We start from the raw sequence: 24,239 nt of genomic DNA, 5'->3' as shown, positions 1-24,239 counted from the left end.
CATTTTTATACAGAAGACGTAGTAGATATTTCCATGTTTATACAGATCGCGTTGTAGATTTTTGCATGTTTATACAGATCGCTGTGTAGATATTTCCATCTTTCTACAGATGGCAGTGTAGGTATTTCCATGTTTCTCCAGATGGCGGTGTAGATATTTCCATGTTTATAGACATAGCGTTGTAGATATTTCCATATTTATACAGATAGTGGTGTAGATATTTCCAAGTTTATTCAGATGGTGGTGTAGATATTTCCATGTTTATAGAGATGGCTGTGTAGATATTTCCATGATTTTACAGATAGCGGTGTAGGTATTTCCATGTTTATACAGATGGTGGTGTAGATATTTCCATGTTTATGAAGATGGCGGTGTAGATATTTCCGTGTTTATAGAGATGGCCGTGTAGATATTTCTATGTTTATAGAGATAACAGTGTAGATAATTTCATCTTCATAGAGATGGCGGTGTAAGTTTTTCCATGTTCATAGAGATAGCGGTGTAGATAATTCCATGTTCATAGAGATTGCGGTGTAGGTATTTCCATGTTTATAGAGATAGCAGAGTAGATATTTCCATGTTTACACAGATATCGTTGTAGATATTTCCATGTTTGTACAGATAGCGGTGTAGGTACTTCCATTTTTATACAAACAGCGATGAAGTATTTCCATGTTTAAACAGATAGCAGTGGAGATAATTCCATGTTTATACACATAGCGGTGTATATATATCCATGTTTATAGAGATAGCGGTGTAGATATTTCCATGTTTATACAGATAGCGGTGTAGATATTTCCATGTTTATACAGATGGCTGTAGAGATGTTTCCATGTTTATACAGAGGGCTGTGTAGATATTTCCATGTTTATTCAGATGGCAGTGTAGATATTTCCATGTTTATACAGATGACTGTGTAGATATTTCCATGTTTATACAGATGGCGGTGTAGATATTTCCATGTTTATACAGATAGCGGTGTAGATATTTCCATGTTTATAGAGATAGCTGTGTAAATATTTCCATATTCATACAGATAGCGGTATAGATATTTCCATGTTTATACAGATAGCGGTATAGATATTTCTATCTTTATACAGAGAGCGCTGTACCTATGTCCATGTTTATACAGATCATGGTGTAGATATTTCCATCTTTCTACAGATGGAAGTGTAGATATTTCCATGTTTATACAGATGGAGGTGTAGATATTTCCATGTTTATACAGATGGAGGTGTAGATATTTCCATGTTTATATAGATGGCGGTGTAGGTATTTCCTTGTTTATGTAGATGGCGGTGCAGATTTTTCCATGTTTGTGGAGATGGCAGTGTATATATTTCCATGTTTATAGATATAGCAGTGTAGGCACTTCCAGGTTTATAGAGATAGCGGTGTCGGTATTTCCATGTTTATAGAGATAGCGGTGTAGATATTTCCATGTTTATACAGATCCAGGTGTTGGTATTTCCATTTTTATACAGAAGACGTAGTAGATATTTCCATGTTTATACAGATCGCGTTGTAGATTTTTGCATGTTTATACAGATCGCTGTGTAGATATTTCCATCTTTCTACAGATGGCAGTGTAGGTATTTCCATGTTTCTCCAGATGGCGGTGTAGATATTTCCATGTTTATAGAGATAGCGGTGTAGATATTTGCATGTTTATACAGATTGCGGTGTAGATATTTCCATGTTTATACAGATAGTGGTGTAGATATTTTCATGTTTATAAAGATAGCGGTGTAGATATTTCCAAGTTATGCAGATTGCGGTTTAGATATTTCCATCTTTCTGCAGAAGGCAGTGTAGATATCTTAATGTTTACAGAGATAGCGGTTGAGATATTTCCATGTTTATACAGATAGGGTTGTAGATATTTCCATGTTTACACAGATGACTGTGTAGATATATCCATGTTTTTACAGATGGCGGTGTGGATATTTCCATGTTTATACACATAGCGGTGTGGTTATATCCATGTTTATACAAATAGCGATGTAGATATTTCCATGTTTATAGAGATGGCTGTGTAGACATTTCCATGTTTATAGAGATGGCAGTGTAGACATTTCCAAGTTTATACAGATAGTGGTGTAGATATTTCTTTGTTTATTCAGCTCACGGTGTAGATATTTCCATCTTTATACAGATGGCAGTGTAGATATTTCCATATTTATAAAAGTAGTGGTGTTGATATTTCCATATTTATACAGATAGCGGTGTAGATATTTCCATGTTTGTACAGATAGCGGTGTAGATATTTCCATGTTTATACAGATAGCGGTGTAGTTATTTGCAGGTTGATACAGATCGTGGTGTAGATATTCCCATGTTTATAGAGATAGCTGTGTAAAAATTTCCATGTTTATACAGGTAGAGTTGTAGATATTTCCATGTTTATACATATGGCGGTTTAGATATTTCCATGTTCATAGAGATGGCGGTGTAGATATTTCCATGTTTATACAGATGGTGGTGTAGATATTTCCATGTTTATACATTTCACTGTGTAGGTATTTTCATGTTTATACAGATGGCGGTGTAGATATTTCCATGTTTACACAGATATCGGTGTAGATATTTCCATGTTTACACAGATATCGTTCTAGATATTTCCATGTTTATACAGGCAGTGGTGTTGGTATGTCCATGTTTATAGAGATAGCGGTGTAGGTAATTCCATGTTTAAACAGATAGCAGTGGAGATATTTCCATGTTGATACACATAGTGGTGTACATATATCCATGTTTATAGACACAGCGGTGTAGATATTTCCATGTTTATACAGATAGCGGAGTAGATATTTCCATGTTTATACAGATCCAGGTGTTGGTATTTCCATTTTTATACAGAAGACGTAGTAGATATTTCCATGTTTATACAGATCGCGTTGTAGATTTTTGCATGTTTATACAGATCGCTGTGTAGATATTTCCATCTTTCTACAGATGGCAGTGTAGGTATTTCCATGTTTCTCCAGATGGCGGTGTAGATATTTCCATGTTTATAGAGATAGCGGTGTAGATATTTGCATGTTTATACAGATTGCGGTGTAGATATTTCCATGTTTATACAGATAGTGGTGTAGATATTTTCATGTTTATAAAGATAGCGGTGTAGATATTTCCAAGTTATGCAGATTGCGGTTTAGATATTTCCATCTTTCTGCAGAAGGCAGTGTAGATATCTTAATGTTTACAGAGATAGCGGTTGAGATATTTCCATGTTTATACAGATAGGGTTGTAGATATTTCCATGTTTACACAGATGACTGTGTAGATATATCCATGTTTTTACAGATGGCGGTGTGGATATTTCCATGTTTATACACATAGCGGTGTGGTTATATCCATGTTTATACAAATAGCGATGTAGATATTTCCATGTTTATAGAGATGGCTGTGTAGACATTTCCATGTTTATAGAGATGGCAGTGTAGACATTTCCAAGTTTATACAGATAGTGGTGTAGATATTTCTTTGTTTATTCAGCTCACGGTGTAGATATTTCCATCTTTATACAGATGGCAGTGTAGATATTTCCATATTTATAAAAGTAGTGGTGTTGATATTTCCATATTTATACAGATAGCGGTGTAGATATTTCCATGTTTGTACAGATAGCGGTGTAGATATTTCCATGTTTATACAGATAGCGGTGTAGTTATTTGCAGGTTGATACAGATCGTGGTGTAGATATTCCCATGTTTATAGAGATAGCGGTGTAAAAATTTCCATGTTTATACAGGTAGAGTTGTAGATATTTCCATGTTTATACATATGGCGGTTTAGATATTTCCATGTTCATAGAGATGGCGGTGTAGATATTTCCATGTTTATACAGATGGTGGTGTAGATATTTCCATGTTTATACATTTCACTGTGTAGGTATTTTCATGTTTATACAGATGGCGGTGTAGATATTTCCATGTTTACACAGATATCGGTGTAGATATTTCCATGTTTACACAGATATCGTTCTAGATATTTCCATGTTTATACAGGCAGTGGTGTTGGTATGTCCATGTTTATAGAGATAGCGGTGTAGGTAATTCCATGTTTAAACAGATAGCAGTGGAGATATTTCCATGTTGATACACATAGTGGTGTACATATATCCATGTTTATAGACACAGCGGTGTAGATATTTCCATGTTTATACAGATAGCGGAGTAGATATTTCCATGTTTATACAGATAGCAGTGTAGATATTTCCATGTTTATACAGATGGCTGTACAGATGTTTCCATGTTTATACAGAGGGCTGTGTAGATATTTCCATGTTTATTCAGATGGCAGTGTAGATATTTCCATGTTTATACAGATGACTGTGTTGATATTTCCATGTTTATACAGATGGGGGTGTAGATATTTCCATGTTTATACAGATAGCGGTATAGATATTTCCATGTTTATACAGATAGCGGTGTAGCTATTTCCATGTTTATAGAGATAGCTGTGTAAATATTTCCATATTCATACAGATAGCGGTATAGATATTTCCATGTTTATACAGATAGCGGTGTAGATATTTCCATCTTTATACAGAGAGTGCTGTACCTATATCCATGTTTATACAGATCATGGTGTAGATATTTCCATCTTTCTACAGATGGAAGTGTAGATATTTCCATGTTTATACAGATGGAGGTGTAGATATTTCCATGTTTATATAGATGGCGGTGTAGATATTTCCTTGTTTAAGTAGATGGCGGTGCAGATTTTTCCATGTTTGTTGGGATTGCAGTGTATATATTTCTATGTTTATAGATATAGCAGTGTAGGCACTTCCAGGTTTATAGAGATAGCGGTGTAGGTATTTCCATGTTTATAGAGATAGCGGTGTAGATATTTCCATGTTTATACAGATCCAGGTGTTGGTATTTCCATGTTTATACAGAAAACGTAGTAGATATTTCCATGTTTATACAGCTCGCGGTGTAGATTTTTCCATGTTTATACAGATCGCTGTGTAGATATTTCCATCTTTCTACAGATGGCAGTGTAGGTATTTCCATGTTTATACAGATGGCGGTGTAGACATTTCCATGTTTATAATGATAGCGTTGTAGATATTTGCATGTTTATTCAGATTGCGGTGTAGATATTTCCATGTTGATACAGATAGTGGTGTAGATATTTTCATGTTTATAAAGATAGCGGTGTAGATATTTCCAAGTTATGCAGATCGCGGTTTAGATATTTTCATCTTTCTGCAGAAGGCAGTGTAGATATCTTAATGTTTATAGAGATAGCGGTTGAGATATTTCCATGTTTATACAGATAGGGTTGAAGATATTTCCATGTTTACACAGATGACTGTGTAGATATTTCCATGTTTTTACAGATGGCGGTGTGGATATTTCCATGTTTATAAACATAGCGGTGTGGTTATATCCATGTTTATACAAATAGCGATGTAGATATTTCCATGTTTATGGAGATGGTTGTGTAGACATTTCCATGTTTACAGAGATGGCAGTGTAGACATTTCCATGTTTACACAGATAGTGGTGTAGATATTTCCTTGTTTATTCAGCTCACGGTGTAGATATTCCCATCCATATACAAATGGCAGTGTAGATATTTCCATATTTATAAAAGTAGTGGTGTAGATATTTCCATATTTATACAGATAGCGGTGTAGATATTTCCATGTTTATACAGATAGCGGTGTAGATATTTCCATGTTTATACAGATAGCGGTGTAGATATTTCCATGTTTATAGAGATAGCTGTGTAAATATTTCCATATTCATACAGATAGCGGTATAGATATTTCCATGTTTATACAGATGGCGGTGTAGATATTTCGATGTTTATAGAGATAGCAGTGGAGATATTTCCATGTTTATACAGATAGGGGTGAAGATATTTCCATGTTTATAGAGATGGTGGTGTAGATATTTCCATGTTTATACAGATCACGGTGTAGATATTTCCATGTTTATACAGATACCGGTGTAGAAATTTCCATGATTATACAGACCGCAGTGTAGATATTTCCATGTTTATACAGATGGCGGTGTAGATATTTCCATGTTTGTACAGATGGCGGTGTTGATGTTTCCATCTATACACAGATTGCCGTGTAGGTATTTCCAAATGTATACAGAAGGCATTGTAGATATTTCCATGTTTATACAGATGGTGGTGGAGATATTTCCAAGTTTATACAGATGACTGTATAGGTATTTCCATGTTTTACAGATGGCATTGTAGATATTTCCATGTTTATAGAGATAGCAGTGTTGATATTTCCATGTTTATACAGATGGCCGGGTAGATATTTCCATGTTTATAGAGATAGCGGTGTAGGTATTTCCATATTTACACAGATAACGGTGTACATATTTCCATGTTTATACAGATAGCAGTGTAAATATTTCCATGTTTATACAGATCACGGTGTATATATTTCCATGTTTATAGAGATAGCGGTGTAGATATTTCCATGTTTATACAGATAGCGGTTTAGATATTTCCATGTTTATACAGACCGCGGTGTAGATATTTCCAAGTTTATACAGATAGCGGTGTAGATATTTCCAAGTTTGTAGAGATTTCGGTGTTGATATTTCCATCTATACACAGATGACCGTGTAGATATTTCCATGTTTATACAGACGGCGGCGCAGATATTTCCATGGATATGTAGATGGCGGTGTAGACATTACCATGTTTATACAGATAGCGGTGTAGTTATTTCCATGTTTATATAGATAGCGGTGTAGATATTTCCATGTATATACACATGGCTGTGTAGATATTTCCATGTTTATCCCGATAACTTTGTAAGTATTTCCATGTTTATACAGATGGCGGTGTAGATATTTCGATGTTTATAGAGATAGCAGTGGAGATATTTCCATGTTTATAGAGATAGCGGCGTAGATATTTCCACGTTAATACTGATCGCGGTGTAGATATTTCCATGTTTATAGAGATGGCGGTGTAGATATTTCCATGTTTATACAGATAGCGGTGTAGATATTTCCATGTTTATACAGATCGCTGTGTAGATATTTCCATGTTTATACAGATCGCGGTGTAGATATTTCCATGTTTATACAGATAGCGGTGTAGATATTTCCATGTTTATACAGATAGCGGTGTATATATTTCCATGTTCATTGAGATAGCGGTGTAGATATATCCATGTTCATAAAGATAGCAGTGAGGATATTTCCATCTTTCTACAAATGGCAGTGTAGATATTTCCATGTTTATAGAGATGGCGGTGTAGAGATTTCCATGTTTATATAGATGGCAATGTAGATATTTTCTTGTTTATGTAGATGGCGTTGTAGATATCTCCATGTTTAAAGAGATGGCGGTGTATATACTTCCATGTTGATGTAGATCGCAGTGTAGATATTTCCATGTTTATAGAGATAGCGGTGTAGTTATTTCCATGTTTATAGAGATAGCGGTGTAGATATTTCCATATTTCTACAGATGACTGTGTAGATATTTCCATGTTTGTTCAGATGGCAGTGTAGATATTTGCATGTTTATAGAGATAGCGGTGCAGATATTTTCATGTTTATTCAGATTGCGGTGGAGATATGTCCATGCTTATACAGATAGGAATAGAGATATTTCCACGTTAATAAACATAGCGGTGTAGATATTTCCATGTTTATACAGAGTTCTCTGTAGATATTTCCATGTTTATATAGATGACAGTGTAGATATTTACAGGTTTATACAGATGACTGTGTAGATATTTCCATCTTTATACAAACGGTGGTGTAGATATTTCCATGTTCCTACACATGACTGTGTAGTTATTTCCATGTTTATACAGATGACGGTGTAGATATTTCCATATTTATAGAGATAGCAGTGTAGATATTTCCAGGTTTATACAGATAGCGATGTAAATATTTCCATGTTTATACAGATCGTGGTGTAGATATTTCCGTTTTTATACAGATACCGGTGTAGATATTTCCATGTTTATACAGACTGCAGTGTAGGTATTTGTATGTTTATACCGATAGCAATGTAGATGTTTCCACGTTTGTACAGATGGCGGTGTTGATATTTCCATCTGTACACAGATTGCCGTGTAGATATTTCCATCTTTATACAGATGGCGTTGTAGATATTTCCATGTATATGAAGATGGCGGTGTGGATATTTCCATGTTTATAGAGATAGCGGTGTAGGTATTTCCATGTTTATAGACATAGCGGTGTAGATATTTCCATCTTTATACAGATGGCGTTGTAGATATTTCCATGTTTATACAGATAGCGGTGTTGGTATTTCCACGTTTATACAGATAGCAATGTAGATATTTCCATGTTTATACAGCGCGCGGTGCAGATATTTATAGCTTTATACAGATGGCATTGTAGATATTTCCTTATTCACACAGATGGCGGTGTAGATGTTTCCATGTATATACAGATGGCGGAGTAGTTAGTTCCATGTTTATGGAGATGGCAGTGTAGATATTTTCATGTTTAAAGAGATTGCGGTGTAGATATTTCCATCTTTATAGAGATAGCAGTGTAGATATTTACATATTTATACATATGGCTGTGTAGATATTTCCATGTGTATACAGATGGCATCATAGATATTTCCTTGTTTACACAGATGACTGTATAGGTATTTCCATGTTTTTACAGATGGCAGTGCAGATATTTCCATGTTTATACAGATAGCGGTGTAGATATTTCCATGTATAAACAGATGTCTGTGTAGATATTTCCATGTTTAAACAGATGGTGGTGTAGATATTTCCTTGTTTATACAAATAGCGGTGTATTTATTTCCATGTTTATACAGATCGCGGTGTAGATATTTCCATGTTTATACAGATAGCGGTGTAGATATTTCCATGTTTTTACATATATTGGTGTAGATATTTGCATGTTTACACAGATTGCGGTGTAGATATTTCCATGTTGATACAGATAGCGGTGTAGGTATTTCCAGGTTTATAGAGATAGCTGTGAAGTTATTTCCACGTTTATACAGATAGCTGTGTAGATATATCCACGTTTTACAGATAGCTGTGTAGATATTTCCATGTTTACACAGATAGCGTTGTAAATATTTCCATGTTTACACAGATAGCATTGTAGATATTTCCATGTTTACACAGATAGTGGTTTACCTATTTCCAAGTTTTCACAGATAGCTGTGTAGATATTTCCATGTTTACACAGATAGCATTGTAGATATTTCATTGTTTATACAGATAGCGTTTTAGGTATTTCCATGTTGATGCAGATACAGGTGTAGGTATTTCCATGTTTATACAGATAGCGGTGGAGATATTTCCATGTTTATTCAGATAGCGGTGGAGATAATTCTATGTTTATACAGACAGCGGTGTAGATATTTCCTTGTTTACACAGATAGCGGTATAGATATTTCTATGTTTACAGATACAGCGGTGAAGATATTTCCTTGTTCACTCAGATGGCTGTGTAGATATTTCCATGTATATAGATATAGTGGTGCAGTTATTTCCATGTTTATAGAGATGGTGGTGTACATATTTTCATGTTTATGCAGACGACTGGGTAGGTATTTGCATGTTTATAAAGATGGCGGCATAGATATTTCCATGTTTACAGAGATAACATTGTAGATATTTCCATGTTTATGAAGATAGTGGTTTAGATATTTCCATGTTTATAGAGATTGCGGTGTAGATATTTCCGCATTTATACAGATAGCGGTGTAGATATTTCCATGTTTATACAAATGGCGGTGTAGATATTTCCATGTTTATACAGATGGCGGTGTAGATATTTCCTTGTTTATAAAGATAGCGGTGTACATATTTCCATGTTTATACAGATATCGGTGTAGATATTTCCACGTTTATACAGAAAGCGTTGTAGATATTTCCAAGTTTTTCAGATAGTGGTGTAGATATTTCCATCTTTATACAGATAGCGGTGCAGATATTTCCATGTTTACACAGATAGCCGTGTAGAAACTTCGATGTTTACACAGATAGATTTGTAGATATTTCCATGTTTAAAGAGATAGCGGTGCAGATATTTCCATGTTTATAGAGATAGCGGTGTCGGTATTTCCATGTTTATAGAGATGGCGGTGTAGATATTTCCATCTTTCTACAAATGGTAGTGTAGATATTTCCAAGTTTATAGAGATGGCGGTGTAGGTATTTCCATGTTTATATAGATGGCAGTGTAGATATGTTCTTGTTTATGTAGATGGCGTTGTAGATATCTCCATGTTTAAAGAGATGGCGGTGTATTTGTTTCCATGTTGATGGAGATAGCGGTGTAGATATTTCCATGTTTACAGAGATAGCGGTGTAGTTATTTCCATGTTTATAGAGATAGCGGTGTAGATATTTCCATGTTTCTACAGATAACTGTGTAGATATTTCCAAGTTTGTACAGATGGCTTTGTAGATATTTCCATGTTTATAGAGATAGCGGTGTAGATATTTTCATGTTTATACAGACTGCGGTGGAGATATGTCCATGTTTATACAGATAGCGATGGAGATATTTCCACGTTAATACACATAGCGGTGTAGATATCTCCATGTTTATACAGATAGCGGTGTAGATATTTCCATGTTTATACAGATGGCTGTGCAGATATTTCCATGTTTATACAGAGTTCTCTGTAGATATTTCCATGTTTATATAGATGACAGTGTAGATATTTCCAGGTTTATACAGATGACTCTGTAGATATTTCCATGTCAATACAGATGACGGTGTAGATATTTCCATGTTTATACCGATAGCGGTGTAGATATTTCCATGTTTATAGAGATAGCGGTGTAAATATTTCCATCTTTATTCAGAGAGTGCTGTACATATTTCCATGTTTATACAGATCACTGTGTAGATATTTCCATGTTTATACGGATAACGTTGTAGATATTTCTATCTTTATAAAAACGGTGGTGTAGATATTTCCATATTCCTACACATAAATGTGTAATTATTTCCATGTCTATACAGATGGCGGTGTAGATATTCCCATATTTATAGATATAGCAGTGTAGATATTTCCAGGTTTATACAGATAGCGGTGTAAATATTTCCATGTTTATACAGATCGTGGTGTAGATATTTCCATGTTTATACAGATACCGGTGTAGATATTTCCATGTTTATACAGACTGCAGTGTAGATATTTGTATGTTTATACAGATAGCGGTGTAGATATTTCCATGTTTGTGCAGATGGCGGTGTTGATATTTCCATGTGTACACAGATTGCCGTGTAGATATTTCCATCTTTATACAGATGGCGTTGTAGATATTTCCATGGATATGCAGACGGCGGTGTAGATGTTTCCATGTTTATAGAGATAGCGGTGTAGGTATTTCCATGTTTACAGACATAGCGGTGTAGATATTTCCATCTTTATATAGATGGCGTTGTAGATATTTCCATGTATATACCGATAGCGGTGTTGGTGTTTCCACGTTTATACAGATAGCGATGTAGATATTTCCATGTTTCTACAGCTCGAGGTGCAGATATTTATGTCTTTATACAGATGGCATTGTAGATATATCCTTATTCACACAGATGGCGGTGTAGATGTTTCCATGTTTACACAGATGGTGGAGTAGTTAGTTCCATGTTTATGGAGATGGCAGTGTAGATATTTTCATGTTTATAGAGATGGCGGTGTAGATATTTCCATGTTTATAGAGATAGCAGTGTAGATATTTACATGTTTATACAGATTGCTGTGTAGATATTTCCATGTGTATACAGTTGGCATTGTAGATATTTCCATGTTTATACAGATGACTGTAGAGGTATTTCCATTTTTTTACAGATAGCAGTGCAGATATTTCCATGTTCATAGAGACAGCGGTGTAGATATTTCCATGTTTTTACAGATGGCGGTGTTGATATTTCCATCTATACACAGATGGCTTTGCAGATATTTCCCTGTTTATACAGATGGCGGCGTAGATATTTCCATGGACATGCAGATATCGGTGTAGTTATTTCCATGTTTATACAGATAGTGGGGTAGATATTTCCATGTTTTTACAGATATCGGTGTAGATATTTCCATGTTTACAAAGATTGCGGTGTAGATATTTCCATCTTTCTACAGATGGCATTGTAGATATTTCCATGTTTATACAGATGGTTGTGTAGATATTTCAATGTTTATATAGATTGTGGTGTAGATATTACCATGTTCATACATATAGCGGTGTAGATATTTCCATGTTTACAGATATAGCGGTAAAGATATTTCAATTTTTGCACAGATTGCAGTATAGACATTGCAAACTTTACACAGATAGCGGTGTAGATATTTCCAATTTTACACAGATACCTGTGTCGATATTTCCATGTTTACAGAGATATCATTGTACATATTTCCATGTTTATACAGATATCGGTGTAGTTATTTACATGTTGATACAGATAGTGGTGTAGATATGTTCAGGGTTATACAGATAGTGCTGTAGATATTTCAACGTTTTACAGATATCGGTGTAGATATTTCCCTGTTTACACAAATAGCGTTATAACTATTTCCATGTTTACACAGATAGCGTTGTAGATATTTCCATGCTTACACAGATTGCGGTGTAGATATTTCCAAGTTTACACAGATAGCTGTGTAGATATTTCCATGTTTACAAAGATAGCGTTGTAGATATTTCATTGTTTATAGAGATAGCGGTGTAGGTATTTCCATGTTTTTAAAAATAGCGGTGTAGGTATTTCCGTGTTTATAAAGATAGCGGTGGAGATATTTCCATGTTTATACAGAGAGCAGTTTAGATATTTCCATGTTTATACAGATAGCGGTATAGTTATTTCCATGTTTATACAGATAGCGGTGTAGATATTTCCACGTTTATAGAGACTGAAGTGTAGATATTTCCACCTTTGCACAGATTGCTGTGTAGACATTTCCATGTTTATACTGATTGCGTTGTAGTTATTTCCATGTTGATACAGATAGCGGTGTAGATATTTCCATGTTTATACAGGTAGCGGTGTAGAAATTCCCATGTTTATACAGATCGCTTTGTAGATATTTCCATCTTTCTACAGATGTCAGTGTAGATATTTCCAAGTTTATACAGATGTCTGTGTAGATATTTCCATGTTTATGCAGATGGCGGTGTAGATAATTCCATGTTTATAAAGATGGCGGTGTAGTTATTTCTATGTTTATAGAGATAGCGGTGTAAATATTTCCCTGTTTATAGAGATGGTGGTGTAAGTATATTCATGTTTATAGAGATAGCAGTGTATTTCCTTCCATGTTTATACAGATAGCGGTGTTGCTACTTCCATGTTTATACAGATAGCGGTGTAGATATTTCCATGTTTATACAGCTCGCGGTGTAGATATTTCCATCTTTATACAGATGGGAGTGGAGATATTTCCATGTATATGCAGATAGCGGTGTAGATATTTCCATGTCTATAGAGATAGTGGGGTAGGTATTTCCATATGTCTACAGATTGCGGTGTAGATATTTCCATCTTTATACAGATGGCGGTGTAGATATTTCCATGTTTATACAGGTAGAAGTGAAGATATTTCCATGTTTATACAGATAGTGGTGTAGATATTTCCAAGTTTATACAGATGGCGGTGTAGATACATCTATGTTTCTGAAGATGGCGGTGTAGATATTTTCATGTTTATAGACATGGCGGTGTAGATATTTCCATGTATATAGAGATTGCAGTGTAGATATTTCCATGTTTATGGAGAAAGTGGTGTAGGTATTTCCATGTTTATACAGATAGCGGTGTAGATATTTCCATATTTATACATATAGCGGTGTAGGTATTTCCATGTTAATACAGATTGCTGTGTAGATATTTCCATGTTTCTACAGATGGCGGTGTAGATATTTCCTTGTTTATACAGACAGCGGTGTAGATATTTCCATGTTTATACAGGTAGCGTTGTAGATATTTCCATGTTTATACAGGTAGCGGTGTATATATATCCATGTTTATACAGAAAGCGGTGTAGATATTTTCATGTTTATACAGATAGCGGTGGAGATATTTCCATGTTTATAGAGACTGCAGTATAGATATTTCCATTTTTATACCAATAGCGGTGTAGATATTTCCATGTTTACGGAGATAGCAGTGTAGATATTTCCATCTTTGCACAGATTGCTGTGTAGATATCTCCATTTTTACACAGATAGCGGTGTAGATATTTCCAAGTTTACACAGATAGCTGTGTAGATATTTCCTTGTTTACACAGATAGCGTTGTAGATATTTCCATGTTTATACAGATACCGGTGTAGATATTTCCATGTTTATACAGATAGCGGTGTAGATATTTCCATGTTTATACCGATAGCGGTGGAGATATTTCCCTGTTTATACAGATAGCGATGTAGATATTTCCATGTTTATACAAATAGCGATGTAGATATTTCCATGTTTATAGAGATAGCAGTGTAGATATTTCCATGTTTATACAGATGGCTTTGTAGATATTTCCGTGTGTGTACAGATGGCGGTGTAGATATTTCCATGTTTATACAGATGGCGCTGTAGATATTTCCATGTCTATACAGATGGCAGTGTACATATTTCCATGTTTATACAGATATCGGTGTAGATATTTCCATATTTACAGAGATAGCCGTGTAGGTATTTCAATCTTTTCACAGATTGCGGTATAGCTATTGCCAAATTTACACAGATAGCGGTGAAGATATTTCCAAGTTTACACAGATAGCTGTGTAGATATTTCCATGTTTACAGAGATAGCATTGTAGATATTTCCGTGTTTATACAGATTGCGGTGTAGTTATTTCCATGTTGATACAGATAGCGGTGTAATTATTTCCATGTTTATACAGCTGGCGGTGTAGAAATTCCCATGTTTATACAGATCGCTTTGTAGACATTTCCATTTTTCTACAGATATCAGTGTAGATATTTCCAAGTTTATACAGATGGCAGTGTAGATATTTCCATGTTTATACAGATGTCTGTGTAGATATTTCCATGTTTATTCAGATGGCGGTGTAGATATTTCCATGTTTATACAGATGGCGGTGTAGTTATTTCTATGTATATAGAGATAGCGTTGTAAATATCTCCATGTTTATAGAGATGGTGGTGTTAATATTTTCATGTTTATAGAGATAGCGGTGTAGATATTTCCATGTTTATACAGATAATGGTGTTGGTATTTCCATGTTTATACAGATAGCGGTGTAGATATTTCCATGTTTATACAGATCGCGGTGTAGGTATTTCCATGTTTATACAGATCGCGGTGTAGATATTTCCATGTTTATACAGATAGCGGTGTAGATATTTCCGTGTTTCTACAGATAGCGTTGTAGATATTTCCATGTTTATAAAGATAGAAGTGTAGGTATTTCCATGTTTATAGACATAGCGCTGTAGATATTTCCATGTTTATATAGATGGCGTTGTAGATATTTCCATGTTTATACCGATAGCGGTGTTGGTATTTCCACGTTTATACAGATAGCGATGTAGATATTTCCATGTTTATACAGTTCGCGGTGCAGATATTTATATCTTTATACAGATGGCATTGTAGATATTTCCTTATTCACACAGATGGCGGTGTAGATGTTTCCCTGTTTATACAGATGGCGGAGTAGTTAGTTCCATCTTTATTGAGATGTCAGTGTAGATATTTTCATGTTTATAGAGATAACAGTGTAGATATTTACATGTTTATACAGATGGCTGTGTAGATATTTCCATGTGTATACAGATGGCATTGTAGATATTTCCATGTTTATACAGATGACTGTATAGGTATTTCCATGTTTTTACAGATGTCAGTGCAGATATTTCCATGTTTACAGAGATAGCAGTGCAGATATTTCCATATTTATACAGATAGCGGTGTTGATATTTCCATGTTTATACAGATCGTGGTGTAGATATTTCCATGTTTATACAGATACCGATGTAGATATTTCCATGTTTATACAGACCGCAGTGTAGATATTTCCATGTTTGTACAGATGGCGGTGTTGATGTTTCCATCTATACACAGATTGCCGTGTAGGTATTTCCATGTGTATACAGATGGCATTGTAGATATTTCCATGTTTACACAGATGACTGTATAGGTATTTCCATGTTTATACAAATGGCGGTGTAGATATTTCCATGTTTATAGAGATAGCGGTGTAGATATTTCCATAATTATACAGATAACGGTGTAGAAATTTCCATGTTTATACAGATAGCGGTGTAAATATTTCCATGTTTATACAGAATACGATGTAGATATTTCCATGTTTATAGAGATAGCGGTGTAGATATTTCCATGTTTATACAGATAGCGGTGTAAATATTTCCATGTTTATACAGACCGCGGTGTAGATATTTCCATGTTTGTACAGATGGCGGTGTTGATATTTCCATCTATACACAGATGACCGTGTAGATATTTCCATGTTTATACAGATGGCGGCGCAGATATTTCTATGGATATGTAGATGGCAGTGTAGATATTTCCATGTATATAGAGATAGCGGTATAGTTATTTCCATGTTTATATACAGAGCGGTGTAGTTATTTCCATGTATGTACACATGGCTGTGTAGATATTTCCATGTTTATACAGATGGCGGTGTAGATATTTCCATGTTTATACAGATAAGTTTGTAAGTATTTCCATGTTTATACAGATGGCGGTGTAGATATTTCGATGTTTATAGAGATAGCAGTGGAGATATTTCCATGTTTATACAGATAGCGGTGTAGATATTTCCATGTTTATATAGATAACGGTGTAGATATTTCCATGTATATACACATGGCTGTGTAGATATTTCCATGTTTATACAGATGTCGGTGTAGATATTTCCATGTTTATACACATAACTTTATAAGTATTTCCATGTTTATACAGATCGCGGTGTAGATATTTAGATGTTTATAGAGATATCAGTGGAGATATTTCCATGTTTATACAGATAGCGGTGTAGATATTTCCATGTTTATACTGATCGCGGTGTAGATATTTCCATGTTTATAGAGATGGCGGTGTAGATATTTCCATGTTCATAGAGATAGTGGTGTTGATTTTTCCATGTTTATAAAGATAGCTGTGTGGATATTTCCATGTTTATACAGATAGGGGGGTGGATATTTCCATGTTTATAGAGATGGCGGTGTAGATATTTCCATGTGTATATAGGTCACGGTGTAGGTATTTCCATGTTTATACAGATCGCGGTGTTGATATTTCCATGTTTATACAGTTCATGGTGTAGATATTTCCATGTTTATACAGATTGCGGTGTTGATATTACCATGTTTATAGGCATAGCGGTCCAAATATTTCCACATTTATACAGATAGTGGTGTAGTTATTAGCATGTTTATACAGAGAGCGTTGTAGATATTTCCATTTATAAACAGATGTCTATGTATATATTTCCATGTTTAAACAGATGGCGGTGTAGATATTTCCTTGTTTATACAAATAGCGGTGTAGTTATTTCCATGTTTATACAGATAGCGGTGTAGATATTTCAATGTATGTACAGATGGCTGTGTAGATATTTCCATGTTTATACAGATGGCTGTGTAGATATTTCCATGTTTATACAGATGACTTTGTAGGTATTTCCGTGTTTATATAGATGGCGGTGTAGATATTTCCATGCTTATACAGACAGCAGTGGAGATATTTCCACGTTTATACACATAGCGGTGTACATGTTTCCATGTTTATAGAGACAGCGGCGTAGGTATTTCCATGTTTATACAGATCGCGGTGCAGATATTTCCATGTTTATATAGATGCCTATGCAGATATTTCCATATTTATACAGAGGGCTGTGTAGATATTTCCATGTTTATACAGATGGCAGTGTAGATATTTCCATGTTCCTACACATGACTGTGTAGGTATTTCCATGTTTATACAGATGGCTTTGCAGATATTTCCATGTTTATACAGATAGCGGTGCAGATATTTCCATGTTTATACAGATAGCTGTGTAACTATTTCCATGTTTATACAGTTCGTGGTGTAGATATTTGCAAGTTTATAGAGATAGCGGTGCAGATATTTCCATGTTTATACAGATAGCGGTGTAAATATTTCCATGTTTATACAGATACCGGTGTAGATATTTCCATGTTTATACAGACCGCAGTGTAGATATTTCCATGTTTATAGAGATAGCGGTGTAGATATTTCCATGTTTGTACACATGGCGGTGTTGATGTTTCCATCTATACACAGATTGCCGTGTAGTTATTTCCATGTGTATACAGATGGCATTGTAGATATTTCCATGTTTATACAGATGGTGGTGTAGATATTTCCATGTTTCTACAGATGACTGTATAGGTATTTCCATGTTTTTACAAATGGCATTGTTGCTATTTCCATGTTTATAGAGATAGCCGTGTAGATATATCCATGTTTATACAGATGGCGGTGTAGATATTTCCATGTTTATAGAGATAGCGGTGTAGATATTTCCATATTTATACAGATAACGGTGTAGATATTTCCATGTTTATACAGATAGCCGCGTAAATATTTCCAGGTTTATACAGATCACGGTGTAGATATTTCCATGTTTATAGAGATAGCGGTGTAGATATTTCCATATTTATACAGATAGCGATGTAGATATTTCCATGTTTATACAGACCGCGGTGTAAATATTTCCATGTTTATACAGATAGCGTTGCAGATATTTCCATGTTTGTACAGATGGCGGTGTTGATATTTCCATCTATACACAGATGACCGTGTAGATATTTCCATGTTTATACAGATGGCGGCGAAGATATTTCTATGGATATGTAGACGGCGGTGTAAATATTTCCATGTTTATACAGATGACGGTGAAGTTGTTACCATGTTTATATAGATAGCAGTTTAGATATTTCCATGTATATACACATGGCTGTGTAGATATTTCCATGTATATACAGATGGCGGTGTAGATATTTCCATGTTTATACAGATAACTTTGTAAGTATTTCCATGTTTATACAGATGGCGGTGTAGATATTTCAATGTTTATAGATATAATAGTGGAGATATTTCCATGTTTATACAGATAGCGGTGTAGATATTTCCATGTTTATACTGATCGCGTTGTAGATATTTCCATGTTTATAGAGATGGCGGTGTAGATATTTCCATGTTCATTGAAATAGCAGTGTTGATTTTTCCATGTTTTTAGAGATAGCTGTGTGGATATTTCCATGTTTATAAAGATAGGGGTGTAGATATTTCCATGTTTATAGTGATGGCGGTGTAGATATTTCCATGTTAATATAGATCACGTTGTAGATATTTCCATGTTTATACAGATCACAGTGTTGATATTTCCATGTTTATACAGATCATGGAGTAGATATTTCCATGTTTATACAGATTGCGGTGTTGATATTATCATGTTTATAGGGATAGCGGTGCAAATATTTCCACATTTCTACAGATAGCGGTGTAGTTTGTAGCATGTTTATACAGATAGAGGTGTAGATATTTCCATGTATAAACAGATGTCTGTGTATATATTTCCATGTTTAAACAGATGGCGGTGTAGATATTTCCTTGTTTATACAAATAGCGGTGCAGTTATTTCCATCTTTATACAGATAGCGGTGTAGATATTTCCATGTATATACAGATGGCTGTGTAGATATTTCCATGTTTATACAGATGGCTTTGTAGGTATTTCCATGTTTATACAGATCGCGGTGTAGATATTTCCATGATTATACAGATCACGGTGTAGATATTTCCATTGTTTATACAGATCGCGGTGTACATATTTCCAAGTTTATACAGATCGCAGTGTAGATATTACCATGTTTATACACATAGCGGTGTAGATATTTCCATTTTTATAGAGATCGCGGTTTAGATATTTCATATTTATACAGATAGCGTTGTAGATATTTCCCTGTTTACACAGATGAGTGTATAGGTATTTCCATGTTTATACAGATGGCGGTGTAGATATTTCCAAGTTTATAGAGATTGCGGTGTAGGTATTTCCATGTTTATACAGATAACGGTGTAGAAGTTTCCATATTTATACAGATAGCGGTGTATTTCCATGTTTATACAGATCACGGTGTAGATATTTCCATGTTTATAGAAATAGCGGTGTAGATATTTCCATGTTTATACAGATGGCCGTGTAGATATTTCCATATTTATACAGATGTCTGTGTAGATATTTCCATGTGTATACAGATGGTACTGTAGCTATTTCCATGTTTATACAGATGGTGGGGTACATACTTCCATGTTTATTCAGATGACTGTGTAGATATTTCCATGTTTTTACAGATGGCAGTGTAGATATTTCAATATTTATAGAGATGGCGCTGTAGATATTTCCTCGTTTAAACAGATAACGGTGGAGATATTTCCATATTTATACAGACAGCAGTGGAGATTTTTCCATGTTTATACACATAGCGGTGTACATATTTCCATGTTTATAGAGACAGCGGTGTAGGTATTTCCATGTTTATACAGATAGCGGTGCAGACATTTCCATGTTTACACAGATGCCTATGCTGATATTTCCATATTTATACAGAGGGCTGTGTAGATATTTCTATGTTTATACAGATGGCATTGTAGGTATTTCCATCTTCCTACACATGACTGTGTAGATATTTCCATGTTTATACAGATAGAAGTGAAGATATTTCCATGTTTATACAGATAGTGGTGTAGATATTTCCAAGTTTATACAGATGGCGGTGTAGATACATCCATGTTTCTGAAGATGGCGGTGTAGATATTTTCATGTTTATAGACATGGCGGTGTAGATATTTCCATGTATATAGAGATTGCAGTGTAGATATTTCCATGTTTATAGAGAAAGTGGTGTAGGTATTTCCATGTTTATACAGATAGCGGTGTAGATATTTCCATGTCTATAGAGATAGTGGGGTAGGTATTTCCATATGTCTACAGATTGCGGTGTAGATATTTCCATGTTTCTACAGATGGCGGTGTAGATATTTCCATGTTTATACAGGTAGAAGTGAAGATATTTCCATGTTTATACAGATAGTGGTGTAGATATTTCCAAGTTTATACAGATGGCGGTGTAGATACATCTATGTTTCTGAAGATGGCGGTGTAGATATTTTCATGTTTATAGACATGGCGGTGTAGATATTTCCATGTATATAGAGATTGCAGTGTAGATATTTCCATGTTTATAGAGAAAGTGGTGTAGGTATTTCCATATTTATACAGATAGCGGTGTAGATATTTCCATATTTATACATATAGCGGTGTAGGTATTTCCATGTTAATACAGATTGCTGTGTAGATATTTCCATGTTTCTACAGATGGCGGTGTAGATATTTCCTTGTTTATACAGACAGCGGTGTAGATATTTCCATGTTTATACAGGTAGCGGTGTAGATATTTCCATGTTTATACAGGTAGCGGTGTATATATATCCATGTTTATACAGAAAGCGGTGTAGATATTTTCATGTTTATACAGATAGAGGTGGAGATATTTCCATGTTTATAGAGACTGCGGTATAGATATTTCCATTTTTATACCAATAGCGGTGTAGATATTTCCATGTTTACGGAGATAGCAGTGTAGATATTTCCATCTTTGCACAGATTGCTGTGTAGATATCTCCATTTTTACACAGATAGCGGTGTAGATATTTCCAAGTTTACACAGATAGCTGTGTAGATATTTCCTTGTTTACACAGATAGCGTTGTAGATATTTCCATGTTTATACAGATACCGGTGTAGATATTTCCATGTTTATACAGATAGCGGTGTAGATATTTCCATGTTTATACCGATAGCGGTGGAGATATTTCCCTGTTTATACAGATAGCGATGTAGATATTTCCATGTTTATACAAATAGCGATGTAGATATTTCCATGTTTATAGAGATAGCAGTGTAGATATTTCCATGTTTATACAGATGGCTTTGTAGATATTTCCGTGTGTGTACAGATGGCGGTGTAGATATTTCCATGTTTATACAGATGGCGCTGTAGATATTTCCATGTCTATACAGATGGCAGTGTACATATTTCCATGTTTATACAGATATCGGTGTAGATATTTCCATATTTACAGAGATAGCCGTGTAGGTATTTCAATCTTTTCACAGATTGCGGTATAGCTATTGCCAAATTTACACAGATAGCGGTGAAGATATTTCCAAGTTTACACAGATAGCTGTGTAGATATTTCCATGTTTACAGAGATAGCATTGTAGATATTTCCGTGTTTATACAGATTGCGGTGTAGTTATTTCCATGTTGATACAGATAGCGGTGTAATTATTTCCATGTTTATACAGCTGGCGGTGTAGAAATTCCCATGTTTATACAGATCGCTTTGTAGACATTTCCATTTTTCTACAGATATCAGTGTAGATATTTCCAAGTTTATACAGATGGCAGTGTAGATATTTCCATGTTTATACAGATGTCTGTGTAGATATTTCCATGTTTATTCAGATGGCGGTGTAGATATTTCCATGTTTATACAGATGGCGGTGTAGTTATTTCTATGTATATAGAGATAGCGTTGTAAATATCTCCATGTTTATAGAGATGGTGGTGTTAATATTTTCATGTTTATAGAGATAGCGGTGTAGATATTTCCATGTTTATACAGATAATGGTGTTGGTATTTCCATGTTTATACAGATAGCGGTGTAGATATTTCCATGTTTATACAGATCGCGGTGTAGGTATTTCCATGTTTATACAGATCGCGGTGTAGATATTTCCATGTTTATACAGATAGCGGTGTAGATATTTCCGTGTTTCTACAGATAGCGTTGTAGATATTTCCATGTTTATAGAGATAGAAGTGTAGGTATTTCCATGTTTATAGACATAGCGCTGTAGATATTTCCATGTTTATATAGATGGCGTTGTAGATATTTCCATGTTTATACCGATAGCGGTGTTGGTATTTCCACGTTTATACAGATAGCGATGTAGATATTTCCATGTTTATACAGTTCGCGGTGCAGATATTTATATCTTTATACAGATGGCATTGTAGATATTTCCTTATTCACACAGATGGCGGTGTAGATGTTTCCCTGTTTATACAGATGGCGGAGTAGTTAGTTCCATCTTTATTGAGATGGCAGTGTAGATATTTTCATGTTTATAGAGATAACAGTGTAGATATTTACATGTTTATACAGATGGCTGTGTAGATATTTCCATGTGTATACAGATGGCATTGTAGATATTTCCATGTTTATACAGATGACTGTATAGGTATTTCCATGTTTTTACAGATGTCAGTGCAGATATTTCCATGTTTACAGAGATAGCAGTGCAGATATTTCCATATTTATACAGATAGCGGTGTTGATATTTCCATGTTTATACAGATCGTGGTGTAGATATTTCCATGTTTATACAGATACCGATGTAGATATTTCCATGTTTATACAGACCGCAGTGTAGATATTTCCATGTTTGTACAGATGGCGGTGTTGATGTTTCCATCTATACACAGATTGCCGTGTAGGTATTTCCATGTGTATACAGATGGCATTGTAGATATTTCCATGTTTACACAGATGACTGTATAGGTATTTCCATGTTTATACAAATGGCGGTGTAGATATTTCCATGTTTATAGAGATAGCGGTGTAGATATTTCCATAATTATACAGATAACGGTGTAGAAATTTCCATGTTTATACAGATAGCGGTGTAAATATTTCCATGTTTATACAGAATACGATGTAGATATTTCCATGTTTATAGAGATAGCGGTGTAGATATTTCCATGTTTATACAGATAGCGGTGTAAATATTTCCATGTTTATACAGACCGCGGTGTAGATATTTCCATGTTTGTACAGATGGCGGTGTTGATATTTCCATCTATACACAGATGACCGTGTAGATATTTCCATGTTTATACAGATGGCGGCGCAGGTATTTCTATGGATATGTAGATGGCAGTGTAGATATTTCCATGTATATAGAGATAGCGGTATAGTTATTTCCATGTTTATATACAGAGCGGTGTAGATATTTCCATGTATGTACACATGGCTGTGTAGATATTTCCATGTTTATACAGATGGCGGTGTAGATATTTCCATGTTTATACAGATAAGTTTGTAAGTATTTCCATGTTTATACAGATGGCGGTGTAGATATTTCGATGTTTATAGAGATAGCAGTGGAGATATTTCCATGTTTATACAGATAGCGGTGTAGAT

Source organism: Pan troglodytes, chromosome 14 (genome assembly GCF_028858775.2).
Source record: "Pan troglodytes isolate AG18354 chromosome 14, NHGRI_mPanTro3-v2.0_pri, whole genome shotgun sequence".
NCBI classification, from domain to species: Eukaryota; Metazoa; Chordata; class Mammalia; order Primates; family Hominidae; genus Pan; species Pan troglodytes.
Note: the sequence above shows the minus strand (reverse complement) of the source record.